General features: G+C 45.0%; 1 protein-coding gene across 4 annotated transcripts in view; it reads left to right on the top strand.

Annotated features, from left to right (window-relative positions):
- The first annotated feature begins 2,443 nt into the window (after positions 1 to 2,443).
- Positions 2,444 to 12,429, top strand: part of IRF2 (interferon regulatory factor 2) — a 40,828-nt gene continuing 30,842 nt past the window's right edge. For 2 of the 4 annotated variants that reach the window (XM_084203781.1, XM_084203784.1), the window contains exon 1: positions 2,444 to 3,509. The gene's annotated coding sequence lies outside the window, so the exon portion shown is untranslated. Of the gene's footprint in view, positions 3,510 to 4,337; positions 4,512 to 12,429 lie in introns of those variants that run through there. The other 2 variants (XM_084203783.1, XM_084203782.1) reach the window with 2 other exon arrangements.

Below are 12,429 nucleotides of genomic sequence, written 5' to 3' on the forward strand. Positions count from 1 at the left end.
CTCTGATTTTAAAGCTGCTGTATCTCACTGAAACAGCAAAGTCACAAGAGGTTAAAGTCTCTTTTTGGGGGGAATGAGTCACTGCTGAAAGTTAAGTTTAGAAAACTAAAGCTGCCCATTCCCATTACCTTTCAGCATTAAAAAAAGGAATCACAACAGAAGATTTAACTTCTGGTAAAACTTCTGATTTTGTGGTGCTAGGAGCCATGCAGGGAAAGGCCTTTGTCAATGCGCAGAATGCATCAAGATCCTTGAATGTGCTCCACTGAGATCAGGCAAAGGTGGTAGGAGGAAACGGCAAGTGGGAGCTGCAAATTCTGCCCAGTGGCTTGGCAAGTGTTTCTCAGGGAAGCTCACTGTTTCCTTTGACCAAAACCAACTCATGTAATCCATAGCAATCCCACTTAGTGAATAGTGTCCTCAGAATGAGACATTAAAGTATTAAAATGATGGTATTTTTTCTACACAATACTTACTGATACACAAATACAGTATTTTTCACAGCTGGCTCATTCTGCAAACAAATAAAAAGCACATTCTAGAAATAATAACAGCTACTGAGTAGTGCAAAAGCCAGCCCAAGTCACTCCACTCTTTGCTTGGAGGGAGGTGTTGGAGCAACATTCCTGCCCTGAACCATTTGCAGGCATTTCTATTCAGGACTTTTTGAAGGGTACCAAAGAGATTCTAGCCCCTAGAAATTTGTGGCTTTGGGGGCCGTTTGAGGCAGAATTGGTGTCTTTACATTTAATAGACCTCATGGAGTTTTTTTGTTCTGTGAATGTGTACAGGTGCTTTTTGGGATCCCCTGTGAACAACTGGCAGCTCAAAGGAGGATGTCCTACTGTTTAATTACCCGCTGCATTAAGATCTACCTCCTTCTGTTTGCTTTAAATTGGCCATCTGCTAGTTTTACTTGATGCTCTCTAGTTCTTATATCAGAAAAGAAAGCAAATAATCCACCCCTGCTCCTCTCTACTCATTATTCTCTCTGGTCTGACTGTTTTCTGTTGTTTATCACTTCTCCATCCTGAATAATCTTGGTCACTTAAATCCTTGTATCACTCTAATATCAGGGTGGCTCCATATTTTTCTTTATGTTCGTTGCTTTTCTCTGGATCTTCGCTGTTCCTGTTTCACATGGGCCAGGAGGCATGTTGCAGCCCTCCCCATTCTGTTCTTTGCATTTCATCCTGCCATCTCCCACCAGCTTTAGGACAGCTTCTGAGTGCTGGACCAATTCTTCCAGGAGTTATTGCAACTGTTAGATCTTACTTCTGAGTGGGAACAAGTTGGTTAGAAATTTCTCATTTTCAATCAGTTTACTCCTCTCTAATCCAACCTGGCCACAGTAACTATCTCCCGTCTGCTCAGAGGGCACTAAAACCCTAACCTTACCCTAGTTAGACCTTCAGTCTGTGAACATTTGCCTTTAATTATTGGGGTTTGCTGATTTTGCTGTTCTTTGTCATGGAGTTTATAGCCCCTTTCCATATAGCCACAGCCTGGTCTGACCCTCCTACATAAGATGTGGTCTGTTACTACCATGTCTTGCAGGGAAAGGAATATTTCCTTTCCCTGCACATCCATTCAGTCAAAATGCCAGTTTGAGCCAGGTGTCCCATAACCCTCATTCTCATTCCACTGTGGCTTCATGGAAATCAGTCTCTCCTGGAAGTAACTGGGAGTACCAGCCACGTGAGTAGGACCTTCCTTGCTTCTCTTGGGCAGCTGCTCTGGGAACCTGTGTCCCTCCACATGAATGTGGACCTCTCCTTACTGCTGGGAATGTTTCTAGAGAAGTTTAGAAGGAGATGCTTGATTTTACTGTCCTACCTGGCATGCTATCACAAACCTCTTCCTTGACCTTTCCTACTTCACTGGTGCGCATGTGGACCACAGCCACCTTCTAGGCCGCAATGGTTTTTTGGGAGGTGGTAGATTGCTGACAGCCATGCTCTCTGCCAACCTAATTTGTTTTGTGATTATGTTCTCAGTGCAAGGAAAGTCTTTTCACAACAGGTCTCGTCATCCACAAGGGTGGACTCCCTATCTCATTGCTAGCTCGGTGTCCTCTGCACGTCCAGGGATGCTGCCACAGAGGAACCTCAGTGCCCACAGCACCTGCAGAACAGCTGCCTCTCCATTTGCTGTACAGCTGGAGAGCACACAGCGCCTTAACCACTCCCCTGTGCCACTTCTTGCACAACCCCCGGTATCCCGGCACTTCTCCTGCCGCTGCCAGCCGTGCATCCTGTGCCTGCACAGGGAACTGCACCGCTTGGCTACCTGAGCTGTATGTACGTGCATACAGCACATACAGAGATAGATATGTGTGCGAGGGAGATATATACACCTGTCTGTCTCCATATACAGCCCTTTGAAATTACTACATTTCATATCTCCTCCAGCCTCCAAGTGCTCTTTTCCTTTCTCATTTATGGCTGGGGCTAGAAATGGCACATTGCAACCTCAGTGGATTTTATTTACTGTAGTTTGAATCGGGATTATCAAAATTCGGTAGAAAGCTTTGGTCTCTACATTGACTCCATAACTAACGGCAGTTTGTAAAATCTCTTGAAATCCAAGAGCTCTCTCTTGAAGTTAGCCAGCCGCTTGAGCCTCGCTGGGTTCAAAGGATCTGATATGTGATGGTCCTCCTTGTGGAACTCCGACATTGTACTTTTCCAAAGGCAATGACGGCTCTAGCATGCGCGTGTACCAGACCGAAACCAAGACTCCCATCTCAGCAGAGGGGCTAGAGACGCAAGGAGCGATTCAGTCCGTGCTGAGGGAGCTGAGCGGGAGGGATTTCTCCCTGGTTTCCGGGAAAACCTGCTTTGAGCGCTGGGTTTCTGCGCCCCAGAACAGTGCTCCCTCGCTCCTCGCTCCCCGGGGCTGGCTCCAGCTCTCGGTGCAGCCCTGCGAGCCCAGCGCGTGTTGCGGGAGGCCGGGGATCAGCGGGAGCCGGTGCCGGGCGGGGATCGGTGGCGGAGTCCCGTGCCGTGCCCCGGCGCTGTGCTGTGTTGTGCCGTGCTGTGCCGTGCTGTGTCGTGCCCCGGCGCTGTGCTGTGCCGTGCCGTGCCGTGCTGTGCCGTGCCGTGCCCCGGCCCTGTGCTGTGCCGTGCCCCGGCCCTGTGCTGTGCCGTGCCCCGGCCCTGTGCCGTGCCGTGCCCCGGCGCTGTGCTGTGCCGTGCTGTGCCGTGCCCCGGCGCGGCGGTGACGGGCGCAGCGCTTCCGCGCCCGCCGCCGCAGCCCTGCCCCCGCCGCCTGCGCGGCCGGCCCGGCCCGGCGGAGAGGCGGGGGGATTTCCAAGCGCCGGCGGCCTCGCCGCTTCCTCTCCTTGTTTTGCTTTCGATCTGGCCCTCTCTCCGCCCGGGCGGAGGCACTGAACTTTTAGTTTTGCTCCCGCGATTATTCAGCGCCTGTTTTCATTTCCATTTCGTGTCCCCTGGCAACGGCGGTAACCTTGAGGAATTATATAAGGGCCGCGAAAACGGGCCGGCAAGGTAATTTTGAATTATTTTCTCTTTTTTTTTTCCTATTTATTCTTTTCTTCGTGTTTAATTTTCATTTTATTTTTCCGCATTGCTGCCGTTTCCATGTGCGGGGCAGCGGGGGCTCCCGGGCAGATGCGCATCGGTTTTAAAAACAAAAGGTCGGGCTGCAGCGACCGGGGCCGAGCCCGATTCCGCCGCTACTTTTGAGAACTGGGGGGGAAGGGAAGAGGCGGCCGCGGCGGAGATGGAGCGGACGGGGGGTACCCGCCGCTTCCCGGGTCGGGAGGGAGCTCGGGCGCACAGACAAAGGCGGCGGCGTTGGGTCGGGAGGGCCGCGGCGCGGGCCGGGCCGGGCCGGGCCGGGGGGCCGCCGCACTTGTTGCGGGGCTGGCGGCTGCGCTGGCTCCGATAAGGGAAGGGGAGCGGCGGCGGCGCGGGCGGAGGGGCCGCGGGCGGGGGTCGGTGCTGGGGGGTGGGGGGGGGGGCGCTGCCCCCGCGGGCCGGGGGCGGGAAGGGGCGGGCCCGGCCCGGCCCGCCTCGCCGAGGGCCCGTTACACAAGCGGCGGGGCGGGGCGGGGCGGGGCGGGGCCGCCCCCCCCGGCCCTCAGCGCCGCCGCCCGCCGGGCCCGGGAGGGAGCCGGGCCGGGGCCGGGATCCCAGCCCCGTGGGGGCGCGGCAGCGGCAGTGCGGAGCGGGCAGATGCGGCAGGGCCGCGGCGGGCGGGCGGGTTCCGCGGGAGCGGCGGAAGGAGGAAGTGGCGCGGTCGCTCGGCTCCCTGCGGGAACGGCCTCCCGTGCGGGCACGGCGGCGCGGCCGCCTCTGCAGGCGCTGTCCTGCCCCACGCCAGCGAGCGGAGAGCCAAGCGCGGCGCGTCTAACCCCAGAGGGAAGTTAGGAACAAGGATTTCCTTTGTGCGCAGTAGGCAGGGTCAAATTTCCAGCGTCTTGCCATGGCTGGGATCGAATTTGCAAGTACCTGGAGGGTTGGATCCCTCGGCCCAGATTCCCAGAGGTATTTAGGTCTTTAACTCTCGTTTTGGTTGCTGTGAGCTCCTAAGCAGCAGAGTCTGTGTCTTAACCTTAATTCTTTAGACACAGAGCTCAGATAAAGGAATTCCGGAGCGCAGAACTTTCCTTCCGGTAAGTGTACGGTTGTAATTTATAGCCCACCTTACCATGCCAAGGTCTTGCAGACAGCATTTTCTTGAAGGTATGAGCAGTTTTACGTGAAAACCTCAGTTTCTGGAGATGAAATACAACGTGTTTAAGTTTACAGTTATTTTATTTAAGTCTTAACAGTCTTTGCAGAATGCCTGTGTTAGTACCATCAAAAGAGAGCGGAGCAGCAACATTTAAATTCACCCTAACACAGAGACAGTCACACAAAAGTAGCAGAACTGATCTCTGAGGCAGATGGTCTCAGTCTGAACCGCAGTCTTTCTTTGCTGCCAGCCCCTTCAGATGCATCAGTTTCCTTCTTTGGCCCTGTTGGTAACATGCTGCCAGGGAATTACTTCATGCGCCCCTTTCTTTTTGCTGGTAAACCACGATGAAAGATGTGAGAGCTCCAACTCCTTAGGCACACTATTGTTTCATGTGCCACTCTGCAGCTCTTCAGTGAGGTACAGGCACGGCAGTGTCAGCCTCCTGAGCCCTGTGTTATCTCCCTGAGGCTGGGGGTCCCAGCAGGTCTGCAGATGCAGGTAGAGCAGTCAGTCACTATTACTGTTTGGCACATATATTAGCACTGCTACCCAGTTACTTGCTGATGACAGAAGTGACAGATTTTAGGAGCTCTCAAGTCAGTCTCTAGAGATGAGCTGTTCATCACAGGCCATGCTGTGTGGAAATGGGTAGCCAAGAGGTATGAGGAGTAACATGCAGGCTATTAGGAAGGGGGGGATTAAAGGCCCCTTTCTTCATTGAGGAAAGGTCTTTAATGTGTGGGACCAAGTGGAGTTAGGGATGGTTTTAATACAGAGTTGAGAAAATGATGAAGAAAAAATGGTGCTAAGATTCAAGAGAAAATAAAAATCTTTTTTTGAATAAATGGAGTCTACATTAGAAGAATAGACTTTATGTAAATAAATTTGCAGCCAGGTTATGTGTGCCTTCAATGAAAACATGAGGTTATATATACAGTATATATAATAATATATGTTCAAAAACCAAACAGTGGGAAAAAGCTGTTGGATAGGGATTGCAAGGTTTGCCATGACACTCTCTCTCTCGAAGTGGTGCATCACCTTCATGGTGTTAAAACATGTCCATGATAGAATACTTGGAATATCAAAAACTTTGTGGATGCATGGAGACTGAGTAGCTTGCACATGCACAGTGTGGGAAACTTTTTGTTAAAGAGGAAATAACTGTTTGGGGAAGTAACACAGGGTCCCATGTCCTGATGTTCTAGGCCTGTGTCGGAAGAGTAGAGAGATTAGGGCTATGTGACTGCCCAACCTAGATGTTGATAATAACTGTCATGTATGAAGGGAGCGTAGAGGAATTCCAAGAGTAGGAAATATGATTGTCAATGAGGAGCCTCAGTTGCCCTTGTGTAGATTATGTCGTGGCCCAACATGAAATTTGCCCAGGTGCCAAAAAACCCTACTTGCTGGGTGTAGCTTGTACAGACACACTGGGGGAAACAACTCTGGACAAGGTCCTGGCCAGCAACAATTAAGTTCAGAATTTTGCATTCAAAATCCCAGCCAGTTCTGACATGACACTGGTCATAATGTCCTTAAAATCAATGTTGTTTCAAGAGCTGCAAAGGCAAGTGTTGTTGTGGCAGTGTTTACTCTTCCAAAGTAGTTCTTCCTATAGGGAGGAAAGAAATTAATCAAATGGTGAGGGGCAGCCAAAAGTGTAAAATAGTTGCAAGTGGCATGTAATTCTTCAAAGACACATAGTAAAGGCTCAAAGCAATTGTATGTCATCTGTCAAAAATACCAAGAAAGCTGAGCAGGCTGACAAGCAAACCAAAGCAGCTCAGTACGAGTGAAAAAAGACCTCTTTCAAATGTTAAGGTTTTGTTTTCAAATGGGAGAGGTGGAAAAGAACATAAAAAATGTGTCAAACGCAATTAGGTAAGCCAAAGAGTCATGTTGCTAAAGGCATGAGAACAATTAGAATATACTCTTTGCAGCTAATCAAACCCAGGAAGCTTGCTGATAAGTTATCCATGCGTAGAAGGAGTGCCCAAGGAAGATAAAGTCAGTGGAAGAGTGAAACAAATTCTCTGAGCCTTGCTTCACCAAGAAAGAGTTTATAGAGGCAAAAGCCTCTTTTGCAAGAGGCTTTCTATATTTTTTTAATGAGTGAACATGTCGGGGAATTTTCCAAAGTGAGGTGTTGGTGAGAGAGTCGGGAAGGATGAAGCTGAAGGCAGGAGGTGATGCTTGTTGCAGAGTTTTGAAACAACCTACATGGAAAGTTGCTGCTATGTTGCCTCTTGTGTGTAACTCCTTGTGTAGGCCTGCTTTGGTGCTCCAGAAATAGAATGTAACAAATGAGCTGTCCCTTTTTCAGGGTTTCTCTGGAGACTCCAAACTCGGGGATGGGCATTTTTGTTTGGTTGCTTGGTTGCCAAGGTTTAGTGAATGGGACTAGTGAACATGGGTATAAATGTGAAACAGTGACAAAGACTAGGCCTGGCTTTTGTTGCCAGGGAGTTGAGTGTCATGAGTCTTCTGGCGTTCTCTAAAGGTATTGCTGAGCTGTTGTCTGGTTGATGCAGTCCTTGCTAAAGCTGGGCCAGTTTCAAGGTGGGATCAATTTGCTTTGGGCTGTGTGGTCATGGCCTGTTTGCTCAGTGAAAAGAGGTTCTACCCCTCACCCCAAGTCTGCCCAGGGCCTATGCCATTCAAGGGATGGAGGAAGGGATAGGTGGGAATGTGACAGGTTTGCTGGTTGTATTAATTTCAGTGACCAATTTCAGTGTAATACACGTGGAAGGGATTGCAATCCTAATTTTCTGTACACAAAAATGAACTGGCTTTCTACTCAGAAAAAAATCATACAGCTTGTATAATCCAATGAAAAGATAAGCTCTGTGCTAAGATGTGGCTAATAAAGGACAGGACAGGTTAGGAATTATTAGGAAGGAGTTAAAAAAAGAAATAAAAAGCACCATCATACCACTACAAATCCATATTGCTCCCCTCTCCTGATTCAGGAAGTAGTGAAATTTGCTGAGCTACAGAGGAGGATGTCAAAGATGATGAAGGGTAGGAAGGAGCTTTTGTGAAAGAGTAAGTAGCTTGGAAAAGAAGTGACTGAAGGCACTGTGGGGATATTCTTTAAAATCATTAGTGTCATGAAGAAAGTGAAGAGGCAAGATAAATGAGGCCCAAATAAAACAATTGGGAGGCAACTTCAAAAAAACAGATGCTTGTCCTGCAATGCGTAAATTGTGGTGCTCACAGCCCCTGTGTGTATGTCAGGAGTTTACTCGGGTTCATGAGTGATTAGTCATTCTTTTGGAGAGAAACTTGCTGTGCAACTTAGCAGTCGGGACAGTTCAGTATCAAATTTTGGGCACTGACTGCTGACAGAGAATTACTGCAGATGCTGATCAAGAATCATTGCTGAAAAGTGCTAGTAGAAATTTCCACTGAGAAGCATAAGCTACCGTCCATTTGCAGATAACAGAGAGAAGCAAGGCTGCTTATTGCCCTTTGTTATGTGAAACTTGTGGCATAAGATTTTATCAAACTTCCAGGGAAAAAAATAGCCTATGATGATCCTGTTAAATGTGGGCTTGCTACCCCAGCCCTGGTTAACCTGACACCAGTTACAGCCAGATAAAGTGTATCCTGTATGCATTTAACGCTGCATTGGAGCGGTACTCCTGCAAAATTCCTCTGACATTTGCAGGATTAGAACCTCAGCTTGTATTTTGTGCATCATATATTAAAAGTCCTGGTCTGTTTCTAGGTAAAGATACAAAACTAATCACGTGTTACTCTTGCTTATCTCTGTGTCTCATTTGTAAAGATTGCTCTTTTGAAACCTGATTCTTCAAAGGCCTGCAATGATTGTGATATTGAGGGCATAAACCCATGAGGCAGTGTTTACAGAAGTTTTATTGTAGCTAGTGCTGCTACAAACTGTGATTAGTGCAAAACATTTTCTGGTTTGTCCTTTGAGATCTCAAGTGCAAAACAAAACAATAAATAAGCTTAAAAGATTCTGGATACAGTGAATGAGAGGAACAGATTTGTTAAGTTGCATATTCCTCATGTATGAACAGCACTATGCAAAATATTATTCCATTTAATTTAAAAAGTCCCTCTTGGGGTTTTTTTGGTTTTGTTTTGGTTTCATTTTTTTCAGAAGTTTTATTGGAATGTATGAAGGTTCTTCCTTGTATTGACTATGTGTAAACTCTTGTGTTAAGATTAAAATAGCCACTAAAAAAACCTGAAATCAACAATGAACAGTTAGTGGAATGGAATCCATGAGAACAGTTTAGAGTTTAATATCAGCCTGTATGTATGTAAATATATATATATACAGATGTACATATCTATGTATCTACATATGTATAAAATTAAGATATTTTGTATATAGCATAAATAATACATTGTACAGCACATACTTCTTATTAATAAACTGTGAAAAGGTTTTAAAACTTGCTCTTACAGTTAGTGCTGGATATGTTTGCAATTTCTTGGAAGCTAATGTAAAATTTCTGGTTTTTTGAATGACCTAGAGAAGAAAGAAAGAAGTGGTAAGCAGTACAGTAATGTTTGATTTCTTAATTTGTAATATATTGCAAGCCCAGCTTTCTGTATGCCGGAAATCTTCTGATCCCTTTGTTTGCTTGGGAGCAGATTGCATTAAATCAAGTACAGCAGTCTTTAGGACAAAGCAAACATTTTATCTTGTTGCACCTTGGACACACATCCAGGAGCAAATCTGCCTGCATGTGGCATATGGTTTCACACCAGGTGCAGAATTTAAATTTTAACTCTTAAGTTATTTTAACATTCAATTGTTGCTATATAGGTTGCTATCTTTCAAGATAAGTTTGGAAGCAATAATTTTCATATTCCTGTCTATTAAAGAGTAGGGCAGATTTCTGTTTGAGGGTTTTTCAGCTAACATTGACAGGCTTGGTTTGTAGCTCCCAGCATATGTCTGGTGTTAGGAATGGCATTGAGGTGTGTCAAAACTGGTTAAATGTGTCCTTTGTTCTGAACTGCACGGGACAGTGGATGTTGTCCAACCGTTTCCCTTTTGCTGTAAAATTATTTTAAGTACTTTTAAAAGACTTAGATACTTAAGATTAATGCAGCACAAAAGAAGGAAGAGTTGCTTACGCATTTGGTTTTGAAAAGTGTGACCTGTGGTTAAGTTCTGCTTTCTGATACGTACAGAGGGATATATGCGACTCGAAGGGCCTGATAAGTGCACAGAAGACAAAGCCTGGACTGTGATGTTTCTATTGATATTGCATCTTGCTTGACAGCATTCCAGGCAAGCCTCTTACAGCTTTATCTAAGCAAGATACTGCCTTTGTTGGTTAATAAATTAAGGTAGCAATAAATTCAGCTCTTTATGTGCACACATTTGGTGTGTGGTGTGGGTTTTTGTGCATTTGGTGTACTGTCTGCTCTTGTAAGGTGTTTTGTTGACTCCTGTATTCAGGACTATATATGCAACTGAGACATGAATCAAGTGGAAAATAGTGAAGTATTGAATTTAATTGGATGAGGCACATAAATCTGTAAAATCAAAACTAAGCAGCTCCACCCCAAAACACTTTCTAAAATTGTGACAGCATCTTAAAAAGTTTATCTAAGATAAAAATAATTCTGCAATAAGAAAACAGGCAGGATGGGAGAGTAATGTTTTTAAATTACTGAGAGCTTGCCTGCAGCATTTGAAATCCCAACAGTGTTACATTAAAAAGATGAAAGCAAAACTTGAGGATAAAATTGAAACCAAATATAAACAAAAGTGAAACCGACTCCGTTGGTTTTCATTTCCCAGTTGGCAAAAATGAAATAAGCACAGAGCAAAGAAGCATGAGAGCTTGAAAAATTAATTCAGTTTTACCATTTATTTAATCTATCATCTAAATTAGACAGTTGCATGGCAGCACTCCCTTAGCAAACTACACAATAGAGGGTAGGGGCTGCACTCCTGGTTTATCCAGGTACCACTTCTCACAGTGCAAAGGCCCTGCAATATGGGAAGTGGTGTCTTCTTCAGTCACAGAAGTGCTGTTTTGAAATGCTGTGGCAAACATGTGCACCAAGTACAGTGGAAGTGATGACATCCAGGATGATGAAAGGGAGTCAGTAACTCAGCTGGCCAGAGCATTCAAGCTTTAGTCATGTTGAGATTTGAGTTGCTAATAAAATTGAGTCTAAAATACATAAAATACATGGTTGCCTTTTTTTTTTTTTTTTTTTTTTTTTTTGCATTCCACCTTTGGGGTCATCCACTTAGACTGGGGGCAGATCAATGGTAACCAAAAGATGTAATCCAGTATCAGTTTTGCTGATGGCATGAAATGGCTGTGAATGGTTTCACTCAATTTCCACAGATCAGTCAACAGCTAGAATGTACTTTGTGATGTTGAGAACTACCCGGTGAATTAGTCAAAAGATAGACAAACATTGGATGGCTGTGTAATCTCAAATACATTCATTTGAGATTTCATTTCTCCTTCTCCTATTTAGATTTGAGATTTCATTTGTCCTTCTCCTATTTAGAGATGCATGCTCTTGGGCTGTATTGAAAAAAGGCTGGGTGTTGACAAGAAGTTTGGACAATCTCTGCTCTGCTAATGCTGTGCTGGGGTGAAATGAAAAACTTTATTTCCAGAGGTCTAATTCTCACACATTTGAACACATTGCATTCAAGCATGTAAAAACTAAATTTTTTCGATGCCAGAACAATTCTGAGATCTGAGATTGATGAGAGAATATGAAGTCTAACTTTGTTTAGTTTAATAATATTCATGCAGCTTAGATGAGAAATGAAGATGAGTTGAGTTGTCTTGCTCTAGCTCAGTAGTATTTTAGGAAACTTCCGAGATAGAAATAGCTGCTGCAGATCACAAAGTGAGGCTAATTGCTGTTGGTCTGTGGTCAACATAAAAACTTTAAATTAAAGGCACATTTTGTAACCAATCCTATTAACTATTCATATCCTGTATGTCCTGTGGCATAGAAAAGAGTAGCATTTTTAGAAAAAGGAGCATTAGATCATATCATTTCAACAAGCATAAAAGTACAAGCATTTAATACTTAGTACACTTTAAGTGCACTTTCAGTTGCGTGTACAAGAGAAAGATATTTCTTTCTTAAATTCTCCAGTGTCCAACAGTATCTCTGTAAAACTAATTCCATTTATTTTTTGTGCTCAACACATCTGTGTCTTTCATGGTGCTATTTTTGTAACTGTAAATAAGTTCATGTGACAGACATGTTTCCAGCTCACAGTGGATTCAGAGGATCCCAACCCCCAAGTATGTGCCTGCCATGATCTGTCTGTAAAGAAAGTGGCTAAGTAATCATAAGAGTGTTTTTTACAAATCTGAAGTAGTGTATACTTTTCTTGAATACCTTTTCTTAGAAATGTTGGAGAAACTGCTTTGCTGAAAGGGCTGCTTTTGCTTCTCTCAGTGAGGTTAGGCAGAGGTAGTTTTTGTCTTTTGCTGCTGGATCTGGGTGCTGTGCTAACAATTACAACTTTAGGTAGCAAAGGTGTAGTTGTGAGTTAGCTATTAACTTCAGTGGTAGAAACTGCCCTTGCTCAGACAATAAAATGAAAGCTTTAAGCAAATATTAAATCGCACTTTAGTGTAGTGTGCAAATAGTTCTTGCTGTGTGTTGCAGAACAGTGTGTTATATAAACAAAGGTAGCTGTGGGAAACAAGCCCAGTCCAAGCAAGGTGGATCATATCAGGTGCA

Source organism: Fringilla coelebs (assembly GCF_963513975.1).
Source record: "Fringilla coelebs genome assembly, chromosome: 4".
NCBI classification, from domain to species: domain Eukaryota; kingdom Metazoa; phylum Chordata; class Aves; order Passeriformes; family Fringillidae; genus Fringilla; species Fringilla coelebs.